Here is a 19,220-nt window from a genome sequence, read left to right as displayed (position 1 = left end):
AATTAGGGTTTGTTTGCATCTCTGCCCTGGGAAATCACTGAGTGGCCAGGAATATTCCTGACACCTGATCTGTATGAGTAACCCAGACTTCTGTGAAAAGATAATATAAAGATCTGTCTCAGCTTTGGCCAAATTCCTTAGTTAATTGAAGCTACTCACCTGGGGGACATCCTGATGAAATCTGAGAAAGCAGCTTTAAGGGAAAAGGCTACCTCTGTGACTTGAGAAGTAAAGATCTGAGTTCTGCCTTAAGACCTAAATAAAAGAGAGCTGAGTGGCCACCAGAAGTGTGACACTAAACCTTTCTGCAGCACACATGCCCTGGAGCATACAGGTCTTGTAGCTAATACAGAGTATCTGATCTATAGGTACCAGAAGAATAATTCAGTCATGAAAGAGCTTCCAATCAGCAGTTGATAAATGTTTAAAGTATCTGAGTTAAGGAAGAATCTAAAGGACAAATTTATTTTGACATTATTAAGTTCCTCCAGTTCTGCCAATAAGCAGCCCTTTTGGTAACATTCTGGTCGCCTAGTTATTGTTGGCTCATCTCTGTTAATCGGATCAAGTCCTCCTTGAATTTATAGGCATCTAGCCCCACTGGGATTCATGGTAGGAAACTTAGTCCCTTTTTTTTAATGAAGAATAAGAGAAAGAAATGATAATTTCTGCCATCACAGGGATTCATACTATGAGTCTTCAATATTCTAGCTAAAAGATTGTAAGTGGTAAGTTATTTAACTCCTTTGTTCCTTATTTAATTCATCCATAAAGTGAGGTTAATAATTGTACCAACTGGTAAGGTTGTTGTAAGAATTAAGTGAAATGGTACTTGCTCAAGAGCATAGCACAATTCCTGACACATAGTAGTCATTCAGTAAAAACTAGCTATTTTGTGGTCACCATAGATGTCTTTATTGTCACTACCATCATCATCATCATCCCTGGAGTGAAATGCAGTTTCCCAGGTAGGCAAGAGCATCTATTACTGGAGTGGCAATTTTACTAAAGGATTGAACTGTTGGACTAGAGAGAGAGACAATTTTATTCAAACAAACAAATAAATATATTTTGAAATAAATTTCAAAAATCCCACAGATATTTAGGCTAAAATATGAGTAATTTGTGCTTGCAAAATTTCATAAATCTGTGCAACTTCACGTTAAGTCTCAGAACCTCAGAGGTCACACATCGTCTCCTCTCTGCTTCAGTGGAATTTTCCTGGAAATTTCGGAAAGTGTGATGATGTAGCAGAACTCTAGGATCAATTGCATCTTAAAATAGTTCCTTTCTCTGGAAGAGTTGGGCACCACTGTAATTCCTACTGGAATAGTATACTGTATTGTGAGCTCCCAGTGAATGGTGATGTTGATTTGTTACTTGAGGAGTCAACTCAAGAGACAGATGAACAAGCTGGGCTCACACACAAGCCTGCATGTTGGCAAGATGTGCTGCAGGGAGACAGCTGCTGAAGCTCTGTTTTCCTACGAACAGCTGGGAGAAGGAAGAACCCACCAAGCCCAGATGCTGACTGCAAGGACAGAGCTGGTGACCTGCTGCCCAGAGCAGCTATGAGAAGCAGCAGGTGGGGTTAATCCTGAAAGATGGTCTTTCTGAAATTATCTACACCTCTTCATAACCTCAGCGTGAATAACTTGAAGGAAGAAGTGTGTGTGTGTGTGTGTGTGTGTGTGTGTGTGTGTGAGAGAGAGAGAGAATGTGCATGCCCAAGGGAGAGAACTAGGAAAAAGTTAAAATTAGATTGGGATTTGTGGGAAGTGATGTTCTCTCTTAATCATCATTGAGAAGAGGGATTAAGTGTCTGTGGTGCATCCCAGTGGGACTGGATGCCTGGGAATTCAGAGGGGACCCTAGAACCAAATGAAAGAGAGTCAATAGTGAGTAGGCAACAAGTGTTAGTGTCCAAGTCAAGAGGGCTTAGGGAAGAATTTGATGGACGGAGTGATGCCAGATTTAGCCATCTCTTAGATTCTCTCTCAACTCTCACATATTTGGAACTTTTATCAGATACTTGATGGAATTGAATTTCACTTAGTTTGGTAGAGTAGGTATTCTGTGTAGACTGATGGAGAGCCATATTGAGTGGATGCCAAATTTAACCCTTTCGTTGGAACCTGCAGGAAGATCTCGTTCCTGCTGTGTTTGGGTAGATGTGGGGCTTGCAGGTGGAGCCAGTTTTCATCAGAGATTTGCACTTCTCAAGCGCTTGAACTCATGCTTGATATAGTCTTTTAAAAACATTGATGTAGCAGGAGGCTTCCCACAGGATTCGTGTGTCTCTTCTGAGCCCTGTTATTCAAACCAGTTTTTAGTTGCCCACGGTATCAGTATATAAATTATGTGAATATCTATTATAATATACATATAGAATACATATATATGTACACATATTGAAGATACATATATAAGTATTCAAGTTGCATTTTTCTACTTATATTTGCAGTAGAATCTAGTCATGAATAGGTTAAAAACCTTTTTTTTGGTGAAATAGTTATATAAGAGGGATTAAAGTTTTGTAGTTTTTCTAACATTGAATGGAAAGAAAATTAAAGTCTACAAAATAACACGGAGATAAATTCTGATTTTTTTCCTTAAGTTGTCTGTTTGACTCAAAAGAATCTGAATGATATTCTGTTATAACAGGGGATTGCAATGAATGTCTGAACTGAAACAGGTAAATAATTTTGGCTCAAGTATACTTAAGGTGGCTAGACAAAATACAAACTTCTGTAGCCTAAAGCTAAAGTATGGGTCTCCTATAAGGAAACACATAACTAATAATTTCATCCCAAGTGAGAATATATTGAAACTTGATAGGAAAAAGATAAAAATCATTTTACAGTGAAGGGGCGGTTACGAGACAACTTCTGTTTTACTTAATTTACAGGACATTGCTCGCTGAGTCACTGCTACAGAGCCTGTCATCAGCTTCCTCTGACATTCTTTTCCTGTTTTATATTTGATGCAGACTACAACTTTGTGTCTTTGAATGAGGCTTCTGTGACCGATGAATCATGCTGAGTAATGGAATATGAATTCTTAGATCAATGACACTGACATTTGTCATTGCATAGAACAAATTGATATATTTCCATTAATTGCTGGGCGGAGGGTGAACTTAAAGCCATGATGTTGTAAAAGTGGGCTCATGTAGAATTTGGAGTTTATCAAAACTCTTCAAAATGTTTTGTTTTTGCAAAGTATAATTTAAAATTTTTTCACTTAAGTGTAGTTGATTTACAATATTAGTTTCACGTGTACAGTAAAGCAATTCAGTTATACATATACATATTTATATATTTTCTTTGCAGATTCTATTATTTTTAAAAATGTCCATGTGATTTTATACACTTATCTTTTTTTGGGGTGGAGGAGTATATGTGGATAGATATCCTGTTTCTTTTCATGTAGAATGTTGGGAGGTCTTGGTAGGAACTGTTCTTTTACATACATTGGAGAGTCATAATCTTAAGGATCTGTACATGAAATCATCATATAAGCCCCCATTTTGCACTTTTTCTTAGATTGTTTAGGATTTGTTGCCTATGTTAGTCAGTGTTTCCTAAGTATGTTCCATATGAAACAGGAGCCTTGAAAAATTTCTCTGTCTTGATAAAATCTTTTTTGTTTCCTGATACTGAAAAAAGATATTTTGGCTTCCTCATAAGCAATTATTATACCCATTTGTAGAAAAGATATAGACCTGGATTTATTTTTTGTTTGTCTTTCTTGGATGTTTGACATATTCTTACTTCTGAAGTATCAACTTCTTTAACTTACTTTCTTTGTTGTGGGCTGCCTCAAATCTCACGTGGAAATGAAGTTGATGTAAGTAGAATATCCATGACTTTTTCAGGTCCATGTCATGGCATGGCTGGGCTATACCAGACTTTTGACTCTAGTTGACCAAGTTGACTAGAGCTTTCTAGTGTTTGTACAGATAGATGAGTTTAAACAGGAATAGGCCTTTTGATGTTTACTGTCCTCACAGAAGTTTTTAGGGTAACCAGTTTGGGCAGGGCCACATTCTTTCAAAATCTGCTCTCTGTTATAAGAAAATTCAATAAACCTACTTATGCTAATTATTATATACTTTCTGACAGTGGTGTCTTATTGCAAGGAAAGTCTGGAGAAAATAACCATACCCAAAGTCTAACACACAGCATAAAAATCTACAGCACTTGGCAGACTAGTAAAGGGGATATTTTAGGATTCAGGGGCTTTGTTTTATTTCTCAAGTTATCTCCATAGGCACTTTTCTCTCAGATACTTTTATTTGACAACTTAAATGGGTCTTCAGAGATTCATAGCAATGCAGATGATTCTTGCCTATGGCAACACAAATGGATTTTGTCTGGTGGAGGAAATAAATCTCTGTAAATTGAATTCTCATTTCCTTGGGTTTTTTACATCTTTAACTACTTCTACTGGGTCCTCTTTGCTATTTGAAAGCTGTTGTTACAACCAGTCTCAACCCACATCTCCTGGAGTCTATGTGAATGTTGGAAAAGCTAGTCCGAAAGTAGTGAAGAACAGCTCCAAGTCAACTAGAGGAAACTGGAAGGAATGATGGGTGGAGGATGAGGCCACCTCCTGATAGACATCTTACTGCGTATATTCTGTGTCTGTTTCATCTCCTGCAACAGCGAGCACTCTGAAGAGCCAGCCTTCTGGAAGAGGAGAGTGATGTTATCTCCCAGGCTAACTTGAAAAGAGAATAAACAACGCATTCCTTTTCATTAAAAAGTACGTCACACTGCTGATTTTTTGCATGTAAGAGTTTACCAAAGAAAATCTGGAAACACTAAATGCTACTTGCTCAACCAGTACCCTGTAACCATAACATTCAGCTCTTTGGAAAAAAGAAGGAAGCAAGATGAGGAATATTTTAAATTATCCAAAGTCCCTCTAAATAGCAGATGCACCATTCAGTCCTGACGTCAATGATGTTTGTCAGTTTTTAAGTCTATAACTCAGTTAAGTTTTATAAGCATGAAAATGCTGTGTTTTCCCAGTTGTACGAGAGAGGAGTTAAGCTGTTTCAGTATCAGTGATTTCTCATTCTCTCAAAGGTCTCCCAGGATGTAATGAAAATCCTGGGAATGTAGTCACTGTATATATATATTTTAAAACAACACATTGTTAGGCTCTTTGTCAAAAATCAGTTTTGTGATTACTTGTCCTTCTGTTTGAGAATAAACAATCAAAAAATACTGTAGAGAGAGAACTATTAGATACATTAACATTGGAAATTTCCAGGGAAAACCAAGGGCAGATACTTCCAGACCAGTTAGACTGACTTTATGAAGTGCTTAGCAAATGAGAAGTTTTTGGAAAGGTGTACCTGAAAGTCCGTCCCATTGATACATAGTTCCGTATGAATCTCTCCTTCCCTCATAATCATCAAGTATCTGCTCTGTTGTTTTATAAGATTTAAAGATTCTTTTGATGGAAGGACAGAATGCATTGACACTTGACTAGAAGAAGGCAGAACTCTTTGTTACCTATAGCTCCAAAGGAGAGAAGCATGTTGGGCAGGGCTATCAAAGGCATTGCAGCCCGGGATAGGGTAACAGCTAGCTGGCGCTGAAGGGGGCAACTTATTAGGGCAGAGGAATGGGATTATCTTGGTTTCTGGGCTCCCTGTGAGTTTGCTAATTTGAATAGTTTCAGGTCTAGGATAGAGGAGCTGTTTCTGGTTGTTGGGTACTCAGCCCTGGGGTGATTAGCTCAGAGGGAGCGGTTGGAGCCTGAAAGGGAAGCGGTTGGAGCATGCACTTAATCAGCTCTTCAACAAGGAGAACTGATCAGCTTCTAGTCAGAATCTCAAACTAGGTCAAGATAACTGAGTCACTATGCTGCACACCAGAAGCTAACACAGCATTGTAAGTCAACTATACTTCAATTAAAAAAAACCCAAAAACAAACCAATTAAAAAAACCAAAAAACAAACTATATTACATCCATGCCCAGCATTGTGCTTACAGTGTATAGCAGGTGTGCGAGATGATGTGTTACTATTAAAGAAGCTTCAGAATAGGCGGATGATTTCTGAGGATCAAATTCCCACTTCTGCACAACTGTTCTGCAAGGTGCATAGTAAGGAGAAAATGAGGTAATTACTTCAGATTCTGGTTTGAAAATTCTGTGTGAGTTTCTGAAGTCTATTTCTCTACAAATTTTACTAATTCCCCATGAATGTCTGCTGCTTCTTTAAAAAAAAACTTTACTGAGATATAATTTAAATGCCATAAAATTTATCTGATTTAAGTATACCATTTAATGATTTGTAATCAAATTTACAGAATTTTGTAACCACTGCCACAATGTATTTTTTGAACATTCCCATTACCCCAGAAAGATTCCTGAGTCCATCTGCCATCCATCTCTTTTCCCAACCCCAGTCCTCAACAACCACTAATCTACTTTATGTCTGTATAGATTTGCCTTTTCTGGACATTTCTATAAATGGAATTATATAGTAAGTGGTCTTTAGATCTGGGTTTTGTATCTAGCTTTGACTTAGCGTAATGTTTTTGAGGTCTGTCCGTGATGTATCTTATTGATGAATGGAATTCCGTTGTATGGACATACCACATTTTACTTATTCACTCACCAGCTGTTGGCCATTTGGGTTGTGTCCAGTGCGGGGATATAATGAACAAGGCTGCTAGGAATGTTGCATGCAACTCTTTATGTGGAAATCTGTATTCATTTCTCTTGGGTCGATACCTAGGAGTGGAATTACTTGATCATATGATACATTTACAAACAGCTTTTAAAGAAACTGCCAAACGATTTTCCAAAGTGACTGCATCATTTTACATTCCCAGGAGTTTTAATTTCTCCACATCTTCACCAATACTTATTATTGTGAGTCTTTTTGATCATTGCCATTCTAGTGGATGTGTGTGAATATTTTCTTCTTAGTGTTGGTGTTGAAGGATGGAGAGAATGAAAGTACCCATAAATTGAGAAGGTATCTTGAGACTGAGAATAAGGCAGGTAGCTCCATATAAGTAATGGTTCAGTTTATTATGGGTAATGTATTCACAGGGTAGGATCAGGCAGATTATGACCTGGAAGCAGCTGCACTCAGCACTGCTGAGGGGCCATTGGGACAATTTTATAGTTAACCTGAGGGTATAGGGGTACGTGCATTGGAACAGGAAGTGCATTCCTGAGTCAAGAGTTATGAATGGGTAACTAGTCTTGTGTGTGCCAGGAATACATCAGTGAAAGTCTTCATCATTGTTTGGAGGGTAACAGAGCATAGAGGCCACCTGGACCTAATGATTATTAAACTATATCTATTAACTACAAAGCCCTTGATGACAGAGGAGAGATTTACTATGCAGTATAGTGCCAGGTAGGGTCAGCAAAAGGGCAGGAGGAACTGAGTGGGCCCCAGGTGGCGTCAGTTAGGCTCACAGCCATACAGTTGGTTTGATAGTGTGTTTGCAATATATTTTTCCTCCAGGAGTCTCTTCTATTCTACGAGAATATTGCTTTCTATCTTGGAGCTTGTTCCCCAACCTCAAGGGGAGCCATTTGGTCCCTTCATTATGATTCAGGGATCCAGGAAATGGGATTGTATCTGTGTCCTTTTATGGTCCCAGACAGATGAGGGACATTTCCATACTGATTCCCTGGGTCTAAATAGAAGGTCATGAAAAGGTCATATGATAGAGGAAAAGTGAGTGCTTACTTCAAGCTTCATCTTTGGCAAATGATTCTGTGGTGATAAATACCTCAGAATTACTTGCTTTTGCCCTGGTGTCCTTAGTTAACTGGCAGCACATAGCTAAAATACTTTGAAGTGAGAGATGGCAGACCTAGCCCAGGTTATTTGTGTTTCAAAATAGATTTGTTTATGGGGAAGGAAGTTGACATAAGGAAGTGAAATTTGGATGAGGAGTCAGAATATGGGTTATTATTCATATTAGATCATTAATTATTGAACCTTGAGCCAGTTTCGGGACATGGTTACCTTATCCATAGAATAAGAATGGTAAAATATAATCAGAGGGTTTTATACATTTTTTTTTTTTAGTTGAAGAACTATTTTACTTCTAAGCCCAATGTATTAATCAGAAATAGAAGGATTTGCTTATTTGCTCCATTTGAAATGGGGTGAGAAGCCAAGCTCCTACAGCTTTGCTTTCTTTTGCTGGCTACTTCTCTCTTTCTCTTGGGTAGCACCATTACAGATCCCTGGGAATCTGCAGTAAGGAAATCACTGACTGTATCACTTGTAGAATTCTCACTTAGCAACTAGGAATCTATCAGCATATAGCTTTTCAATTCTAGGAAAAGTTTTCTATTGATGCACTGTATAGATTTTACCACTTGGTATTAAAGTAGCTCAAGAAACTTATTCAGAATACTTTACATAAATTTCATAAACTCAAAATAGCTTATTAGTAATATTTTACATAAAATTCAAAGCATGTAATGCTATTAATAATCCAGAGCATTTTGTAAGGGAGAAATTGTGCCATAAAAGTTTGGCAGATACATACTACTATACATAAAATAGATAAACAGCAAGGTCCTACTGTCTAGCACAGGGGACTATATTCAATATCTCATAAAAGCCTATAATGAAAAGAATATGAAAAAGAATATATATATATAACTGAATCACCATGCTCTACACCAGAGAATAATACAACATTGTAAATCAACTATACTTCAATAAAATAAAAAAAGGTTGAGAGATTTTCTATACAACTCAACTCAAAGAGTTAGGGTAGAAATGTCTGTAGTATTCCCTAAAATGCTTTGTGGAGCTGGAGCTGGAGAATCTGTATGCGGATGCTCATGTGTTTGTGTCTGTGTGTGCATGTATGTGGTGGGGTAAAAGCAGGGTGAGGTAAGTGGTTAGAAAAACTGCTCTCCTGGCTCAGCTTTGCAAGGACCACAGCTTTAAAGGCATGAATACGTGCAGATCCTGGCTGTAAGTGGTTGTTAATAGCTGCGTGAGGCCAGCTATTACATACACAGAGGATGGAAGGAATGTGTCTCTTCACATCCACTTTTTATCAGCTCCCTTTGCACACCACCTATTTATTACCAATCTTGGAACAGGAGGAACAACCTGTAGAATCCTGATCTTGTTTTTCCCTTTTGATTTCATATTCCATGTGGTCTTACTTCTTTTCCCTACTTATGGCACAGTCGATTTGGTAGGAAACACAGTATTTAGAAAAAGATACACTAGAAATTCTTTTGACTGATCATAACTCTTCTCCTAAGTAGTAAAGTTAAGGTTCAAGCTAGATAATTGCATGGAAGTATTTTAAAGAGATTTTGCCATTTGTGGTGAACATTAAGGGGAAGAAAAGCATGCTGTTTCCCTTATTGTTCCTAAGTGGTGGATTGTGCTACAGGGAACACAATGGTGGGTGTTTTGAATTGACACCAGCCTCATTTATTTATTCCAAACTGCTTTTGTGAGCTAAATAGCCTATAATTTGAGGGGAATGCACTGGAGCTTACCTGAATTTATTATTCTATTTGTTGTGCCTTAACCTATTGATGTGGGTTTACAATAGATCGAAAACTTAAAGTTGACCTTCAAAAAATACTCTCTCAAGCCATAGTCCTGGAGACAAACAACCTGCCACTTTTCTCTAAGATGATTTCTTGGTTATTATATTCTTGGTAAAGGCAAACTTTAAATGTTTTGTTAGACAGAGGACATGTTTTTTAAGATATCTGGCTGGGTAAGTAGGCAAACAATTGTTTTACAGAAGAAAATTGAAACATCAATCGAATTTCACTATACTATCAATCACCTCCTTTTCCATTAAAGAAAATCTACTTGCTCATGCTGGTGGTCTGAGTTAGAGTCATGTCACTCTATGACAAGTAAGACATGGTGTTTCCCTAGAACACTGGGTTCAGAGTAGGATCCAGGCTTGAGAAAAGATGAAAAAATCTACATTACCAGAATATTGCTTCTCATTGCTCTCTTCCTGACTAGAGTAAATGAATGAAAGAAAAGCATTAAATCCATTCAGGAAAGAATTACAAAACTAAGCAATTTATTAGAGGAAAAAAAAAACCTTTGAAGTTTTCAGGGAGCTGAATTATTTGTCTTGAACAAGAGAAAGTTGAAAGCTGAATGAATAGTTGTCTTAAAATTATTTCAGAGAGTATTTTTTAATAGGTGATGTTTCACTCATTCAATAAACATTTCTTGGGTACGTGTGCCAATTACAATAGTGAGTAAGATAGAACCCTGCCCTTAAAGAACTTTGCCTGGGAGAGCTGTCCTCCCCCAAATCAAGTAAGGGAACAAAGGATAAAGGAATTACAAATTGTGATAAGGGCTGTGAAGGAAGCATGCAATAGGCTCAGATAGAAAATGAAAAAAAGAATCTACTTTAGATAGAAAAATCTTTTCTTTCCTGTCTCAGCTTAAATATTTCTGTTGGAGGAGTCATCACCTTTAAAGGAGGTGGCATTTAAGCTGAGACCCGAAAGAAAAAAGGAGCTAGCCATGCATTGCAACTAGTAGGGAATAGGGAGAGTGTTCTAACAACATTGTATGTGCAAAGACCCTGAGGCAGGAATGTAGTTGGCTTTTGGGCTCTACAGAAAGACCATTGTACCTAGGAGATGGGAAACAAGAGAGAGTGACTCAAGATGTGGTTTGAGGGGTGAGGGGGTATAGCTCAGTGGTAGAGCATGTTCTTAGCATGCATTAGGTCATGGGTTCAATCCCTAGTACCTCCATTTAAAACAAATGTGGTTGGAGACATAGGGGAAGTCTACGTCATGCAGGCTTCATAGGTCTTGCTAAAGACTTTGGATTTTATTCCAAGTGCAAGGAGAGTTTATTGAGGGGTTAAACTGGGGTAGTGACATGATCCAATAGACATTTAATAAATATTATAATTTTACAAATATAGAAGTAGGGAAACCAATCAGTAGACAGTTACAATATGCAGATGTTGATGGCTTTCCCTGACCCTGGCAGAGGCAAAGAAAGAGAGAAGTGCATGGATTTGAGAGACATGTTGGAGCAGAACCCTGCACTGGACGTGAAAAAAAGGAAGGAATCAACATTTCTCTTTTGAATTACTGAGTGGCTGGTAAGTGCATTTGCCTTTTACAGAAGTGTATGGAGAGTGGTGGGGTGGTGAGGTGGAAAACAGTTCTGGTAAGAAAATCAAAAATTTTATTTTAAATATGTCAGTTTTCCTACATCCATGGGACAGACACCCAAGTGGAAAAGTCAAATAGGCTGTTGGAAGGAGAAGTATGGAGCATCAGGGGAGGGCTGGGTTAATGATACAAATGTGAAAGTCAGCAGCTAATTTGATACTGTGGGAAAGGATGCTATCAGCTAGGATGAGAATGGAGGGAGAGAAAAGAACACGCCAGGGATCAAGCCTCCGTGAGTGTGATAGAGGCTGGGTCAGGAGACAGAGGAATTGAAGGAGAGATGGTCGATGAAGCAGAGGCAAACCAGCACACAGGGCATGGGAGTCATGAGAAGAGTGTTTAAAGAGGGGAAAGCAGTCACTTGTGCTGATTGCTTCTTAGAAGTCCTGAGGACAAAGGAACGCCTGTTGAGTTTGACAACACTGAGTTTTGGGTGACCTTGACCCAAGTGTTCCAGTGGAATGGTAAGGCTGGAAGACCATTTGCATTAGGTTGAAGAACTAAATGGCAAGAAAGAACATGAGAGATGACCTTCCGTCCTACACTCTTAAGACTCAACCACGTATCCAACACTGGTGATTTAGGAACAATTTTATGACAGTCAATATTGCTTTCCTCTTCAAAGGAAATGTAAACTTTCTCTCTTATTGAAAGCGTTTTCAAGCTACGCAGTTCTTGATGTGTCTGGAATGCTTAATGGTAGTCTAGCTACCAATATTTATTATATTATCTGACCTAGAATTTAACATTTGTCATCAGTCACTATTTTTTGAATTTTCTTGCTTACCTAATAAATAATTTAAATCTGCACTTAAGTGACTATGAGCTGGTGGTCAGCATCCCTGAATATCCACAATGTATAAAGTATCCTGTGAGGCAGCTGGGGGAGTTACAAAAGAGGCAGTAGTCTAACTGCAAACTTCCAAGGAATTTACATTTCAACTCAAGCTGCTGCCCAATGTTTATAAAAAGCGGTAAGTAACTTTTCTCTCCTAATCCTCTCAACAAAGTCCTTGTTGTCCCCAACATGGTTTAGTGTGTATAAAGAAGATTTTCTGTGCAATTAACAAGTTAAATATCACCTATTTCAGTATCCCAAAATGCATTTTGTAGATATACCATTATGTGTAGCTTCATGACACCTTTTTAGAAGCTGAAACAGTGACTCGAACCAAGGTTAGTCAAAAGAGTTGTTTCTAAATATGTTATATGCAATTACATCTCAGTTTTTAAAAAAGTGGTTTAATCCTGTTGACTTACTTTCTAAATATCTCTTTAGTCTCTTTAGTCCAACTGCATCTTTCCAGGACTATTATCCTAGTCTAGGGCACAATATCTGTCATGTAAATTACCTGTGACCTTTGAACTGGATTCTGGAATTTCAGTTTTGCTCTCCTTTGCTGTCTACAGTGTGTGCATGGTGATCTTTCTAAGTGCATATCCTTGGATTGAAAGTATTTAGTGTCTCCCCTTCACTACCCAGGTCAAATCTGAACATCTTACCTTAGAAGAGCCTTTCTGAACTAGCTTTTTTCCACTCGTCTGTCACTGGCCGTTGCCCTGATGCTACACACACACAGACAGACAGACATACACACAGTACCGATACACACACATACACATGCACACACACATACACACACAGGTACATTCCTATGCACACCCACAGACATACACAGACACTCATCTACAGAGGTCATGTCCTCTCTCATCTCTGGACTGTGTGTGTGCTGCCTCTCTGCTGGGCGAAATTTCCCTGTTTTTGTCCTTCTCTGTCTGGCTACCTCCCACCCACTCTCAGACTTCAGCCTGAGCGTCACCTGCCCTAGGAAGCCTTCCCGAAGGGCTGAAGATTCTAGGCTCCTCTGCGCTTTTCCCAGTTCTTACTGAACTCCGTGCTCATTGACCGAGTTTGGTCTGCCGACAGGAATAAATGAACAGTGTTACTTATCTCAGGTTTCTAACTTGGCTTTCTCCACAATCTTTTTAATATGAACTGAACAGTGGGTTTCCAAACTTGACTATAGTGTCAGTTTAAGCAACTGAAATACTGAAAACTTTCCTAGTCTGAAAGCTAGGCTAATGCGGATTCCTCTCTTATTGATTATGCTACATTTCAACCTCCCGGAAAAATAATTTTTCTAGCACCACCTATGTATAACGTATTAAAATGAACTTCACTTTCAACTTCTTACCATTGTTTTTTTTCCCCCTCTGTTTCCTTTGATCTGCTGAAAAGTTTAAACTTTCAAGAATTAATTTAGTAAGGCATTAGAATTTGCCTACTTATTATAGTGAATGTATTACAATTTTAAAGTCCCCTTTGGGATTTGTTTGCTTAATAGCTCTTTAGTCAACATTACAAAATGCTTCTATACTGTCTATTCAGTGAATTCACCCTGTTATACTCCTGCCAATCCAAAAGAATTCAGATGCTCTGTGAATAATAAACACCATTGTGATAAATAAGTAGCATTAAAAAAATCTATCCAGAATGATTATAGTGCTTACAACCCAGGATATGTGTGCACTTGCCTCACTCTACCATTATTCTATTTTTTAAATTAATTTTTATGTTTATTAAACTAATATATATGTACCTAGTTTAATGTAAGAAGGCTTATAATAAATGATAGCTGCTTGTAGACTCTCCCCCATATCCTTTGCACTTGTGAATTCCATATCCTTAAATAATAACTTTCATTTTTCCCTTTTCCCCTAGTCTTTTCAGGCTTTTCCTTTCATATTTCTGAATAACATAGTTTTACTGCTATTTCTTGATTTTTCAATTAGATGTTATCTATATTTTTTCTGTTTTTTTTTTACTTCTTAAATTGTGAACTGTAACACAAATACAATAGAGGGCATAAGATATATATGCTTAAAGAAACAATGATAAAAATTTAACGTATATAAAGTATATCATATTTTACATAATATATATGTATATACTATATAATTTTATATAATGCTTATGTAATATATAATGTATAAAGTACAGTTATATGTTAAATATATATTTATATATAATATAGTTATGTATTTAACATATACAACCATATTACATATGCATTTTTATATACAGAGTAACTATAAATTCGTAATATAATAAATAATAAACATCTCTCCAAAGCTAGAAGAGCCCCATGCATCTCTTCCAGATCACAACAATCTCTTGTCTTCACAAATAACAACTGTCCTTATTGTGTAATGCTTTTCTTGCTTTCCTTTATGTATTTGTTTTTTGTCATCTATATGTGCATCACTCTGTAAAATATAGCTTGGTTTTGCAAGATTTTGAAATTTGTGTTAATGAAAGCAGACTGACTAGTAGTGCAGTAGTTCTCAACAGGATGCGATTTCGCCCCCAGGAGACATTTGGCGATGTGTGGAGACATTCTGTTTGTCACAGGTGACGGGGGTGCTACAGGCGTCTAGAAGACTGGGGCTAAGAATGCTGCCAAATGTCCTACAATGAACAAGGAAGACCCTATAATAAAGAATTTTCTAGCCAAAGGTGTAAATAGTGTTGAGGTTGAGAAACCTGTAGGAGAGTATTTCATTACCTGGATTTACCACAAAATTTAGCTACAGAAACTATTACTGATGGAGTTAGAGTTATTCCATTTTTGGTTGAAATAAACAATACTTCTATGAACATTCTGATATGGGTATGCTGGTCACCTAAGCAGTTTTTCTATAAGTAGAAATTTGGTCATAGAATAAACATATCTTCAACTTTTCTAGATAGTCCACAATTATTTTTCCAAGTGGCTGTTAGATTTTTTAACCATAGAAAATTTAGATTTATAGATTTTTTTAACCATAGAAAATTAAGATTTACCTTTGTTGCACTATAACCCTCATGTACGCTCTTCTTCCTCTTTTTCTTCCAATTTATTTATGTCACTGTTTTATCTGTCACAAGATTATTTAAAGCAATCTTCAGTGTTCATATTGACAACATAAATTAACTTATGTCCAAGTCATGTAGTTATGATTATATATATTTTTCTCTACAAGAAAAAGATTTGGAGATTAATAATTACATAATTACTTTTTGCTTGCTTACATTCTTTGTAACTATCATTCATTTATCCTCAGGTGTTTTCACAGAATTACAAACTCCTATAAATATGGTCAAATATGACCGGCAGTCTCTCTGTTCTGTTTTTTCCTTGGAGATACCCTTCCTTTGCTTTTGAATTCCTAACCAGATTGATTACATTGTAGACAGGTTAAACAGTATTTTTCCCCCCTCTGTCATCTTGGGAATAGTTTTTGAGTTTTTCCTGTGTTGGATTCACCTGTTTCCTGAATTCTTTAATTTCCTTCCTCAGTTTAGCTTAAGCACACTTTGGTAGAATAGCTTTACATTCTGCTTTTCCTCAACTTCATCTTTGAAATCATTTATTTGTATTTTATTTTATTTCTCATAGCATATTTTCATTTTCCAGAAATACTTTCTTGATCTTTGAATCTTCCTTTTATTCATATAGCATCCTGTTTTTGCTGTTTTTTTTTTTATAGTTCTGGGTTAAAAATTAATTATAATTCTGCAGCATTTTTTTCTTATGTTCCCTGCACCTCAGTCTCCTCACTTTTGTTTTGTTTTCTTCAGGTTCTATCTTTCACTTTGGATGTTTTCCTAAAATGTCCACTGGCCTTTGCCTGCTCGTTCATATTGAAAAGTGTGGCACAAGAGGCAAACTGGAAATTCTACATATGTTGCGGGGCGGGGTGGTGGCGGAGGTGGCACAAAACATATTTCAGTGGGAACCCTCTTCACCCTCAATATCGATTATCCGTAGGTATTTTTTTTTTTTTTCTTCAGTTGAGCTGGTTATTTCCTTAGGACAGAGTCTTCAGTCTCTTGCCTGGGATGTGCAAAGCTGCTGGTTTCTCTTCTGGTGTGTCTGGTGAGAGATGAGCGCTTAAGCTCTCACTGTCTGTAAGGCAGGGCTTTGCTTAGTCCTTTTGATTCTGGTAAGGGACTTCCCTCCCCTCCCACCTTCAGCTGTCCTCACTGTGTGACCGAGTCCATGGGTCATCGAGCACAAGCTCTTCAGAAGATAAGCCACCTGCCTCTGGCTAACTAGGGAGAATCACTGGGGTACAGGCTGGAGATGGATGCTGGAGTCTGATTTCTTGGACTTTTAATCAATTCTTTTGTTTCTGGCTTCACTTTGGTCCGTTGTCTTCAAAGACACCTACACCACCAACTCCCTGGGCTGTGAAACACGTTGGTCTGCCTCCCTGGCAGATGCTGTGCAGAGAGAGCTGAAGTCTGACCAAGTTGTCCCTCATCTCTCTGGTGTCCCTCTGACACGGTTCTGTTCAGATTTCTGGTTGGCTGGCATCTCCTCTTTCATCTCTGTCTTTGTGGGTTTATACCTTTTACATATTTTTTCCTGTCATTTTAGTGGAGTTTTGGAAAAAAAGCATACATTTTTAATACACTGTCTTTAACTGAAAGCATAATCCTTCTCTATTGCTAAGGTGACACACTATATGACGTATATATAAAATATGTATTAATGAGTGAATAGGGGATGAGAAGACAGAGATATATTGTCATCATCTCTCCCTCTCTCTCTCACACACATGCACACACACACGTGCACATATGCGCACACACACACCTTTTCACACAAACTGCTCTGGATGCTCCGAATGGGGTTGTTGATGTTTTTCAAATTGCCAGTTTCAAAGGTCACTTTGAAAGTTCTCATTTCTGGTTGGCAGCCTACTCCTTTGCTTCTACGTCACCTTCCCAGGACTTTGATGGCACCAGCCTTCCTTGTTCCTTGCAGTCTCTTCCGAATTTCTCTGTCCACCCCTGTTGCATTCGTGACCCCCATTATTTTACTCTTTTTTTCCTACTTTTTCCTGATTCTCCTTGAACATTTCCATTCACCCCACTTTAATCAAGCCTCTTTAAGCCATGGCAAACACATTTTTGTCTTGAACCCAGATATAGCTCCCAAGTTTCCCTGTGGATGCTCCCTGGCACCTTAAGCTCATTCTATCCCAGGCAGACTTTACTTCATCCCCAGAATTCTTTTTCCTCCCCCAATTCAATCGTGGCCTCTCTTTTCCCTTACTGTTGTTTATCCAAGTCAAGGGTTGGCAAATGTTTTCAGTCAAGGCCAGACAGTACATATGTTAGGCTTTGTAGCTCATGCAGTTTCAGTCACGATTGTGCTGTTGTAGTGAAAGGCAGCCACAGTCAATATGTAAACAAATGGATGTGGCTGTGTCTCCAAAGCCTGTATTTACAAAAGCAGGCCAGGAGGCTGGCTTTGGCCCTTGGGCCGTGTGTTGCTGATCCCTGATCCAGGTGAATGGCCACTCTGGCCAGAAACCTCTTTAGAGGTTTACCTTGCATCTCTCTCTGCTCGGCAGGTTATGGTCACTGTCCTTCCACATCTTCCCTCCATATCTCCACACACTTTCCTCTCTCAGACCCTCATCTCTCTTACCTCTCAGTTGCAGTACCTGTTTATCGCATCTCCTTGCTTTCTGTCCCATAGTTCATGCTCCACATGGCTTCCAAAGTAGTGTCATAGGAGAACAGAACTTACCCCGTTACTGCTTGTTTAAAATACCCAATGCTTTGCGCATGTCTACACCGTAGGGCTTCCCCAATCTCAGATGCTTAAGAGCTACCTGAAGTCTTTGTTAAATTAAATACTTCTGGGCTCCACCTGAGAGGTTCTGATTAAATGAATCAGAGTTAAAGACCAGGAATCTGCATTTTTAACAAACATCCAGACGAGTCTGTGGCATGCAGTCCTCAGACGTTTGAGGAACACTGGCCGTGGGAAAGGGCACACCCCCTGCGTGGAACACAGACCATGCCTGACATCCCATCTCTCCAGCCCCACCTCTCACCACTCCCTCCTTCAGCATGTTTTTGAGGCAGCCCTTTCCCCGAACCTTTTCAGTTTCCCCACTAGATAGTAATTTTGCCAGCAATGCCATTAACTCCTGGTCTGCTGAACAAATTTCCTTTAAGGCTCAGTTCAAGCACCAGCTCCTCTGATGTGCTTCCCTGAACTTCTGATTTTTACCATGTATGTATCTATATTCCAGTAACTATAATATACTAACTGCTTTTTTTTTGTTGTTGTTGATTAGATTGTGAGTCTCTGAAGGGCAGGGGCTATATCTTACACATTTGAGTATATCTGTACTTTAGAGAGTACAGTAAAATTATATAGTAAGAACACTAAAAATTTTTTGCTTTGATGTAAGAATTAGGCTGGGAATATTAAATCTATATTTTATAGATAGTTAAACTGGGACTCTGAGATGTCAACTGCCTTGTTTGAGGTCAACCATATTGCTGAAACAATCAAGGATATCATATATTTTTTTGACATTTTGTGCTTTTCCCACTGCACAGGCTGCCTTCCTACCATGATGGGGTTATTCCCTGCACTCAAGTGAGCCTTGAATCCTGGAAGAGTCCAGTGGGATTTTCTAATTTGGATATACACATTCGATATGTTGATTATTTAACGTTGTCACTTCTGAGGCTGACTAATGACTGAAAGCAAGAGTCATTGCTCTTCCCAAGGTTGGTCTCTGCACTATTTGGATTTCTGGACATTTTCACCTTTTGGTTTTCTTCCAAGAATCTAAATTGTATTTATTCTGCTACTTTTACTATAGTGAATTGTGTGGGCATTACTATTATTATTGTAACTTGACAACTGACAGTTCAAGAGAAGGCAGGCTCCTTTTGGTCCCTAGTAGAGAGGGTTCTGCTTGTGTTTTCCTTTCTTGTACTTCTCATATGGCCCCTGGGATTCAGAACACCTATATCTCAAAATGCCCAGCTCACATTAGGCAGCTGAAATCCAGCAAAGGTGAGGGATAGCTCATGGAAACCTCTGGAACACTAGGCTGAGTTTAAGACAACTAAATGGGAAAGAGTCAGTGCTAACTCTTGATTATTTTTGTCAGGGAAATAAAGGGATTATGTGCTGCAAGACCCAGACACATGAACTTTGAGAGCA

This window comes from Camelus ferus, chromosome 14, assembly GCF_009834535.1.
Source record: "Camelus ferus isolate YT-003-E chromosome 14, BCGSAC_Cfer_1.0, whole genome shotgun sequence".
In the NCBI taxonomy this organism is placed as follows: domain Eukaryota; kingdom Metazoa; phylum Chordata; class Mammalia; order Artiodactyla; family Camelidae; genus Camelus; species Camelus ferus.
This window is presented reverse-complemented; position numbering follows the sequence as displayed.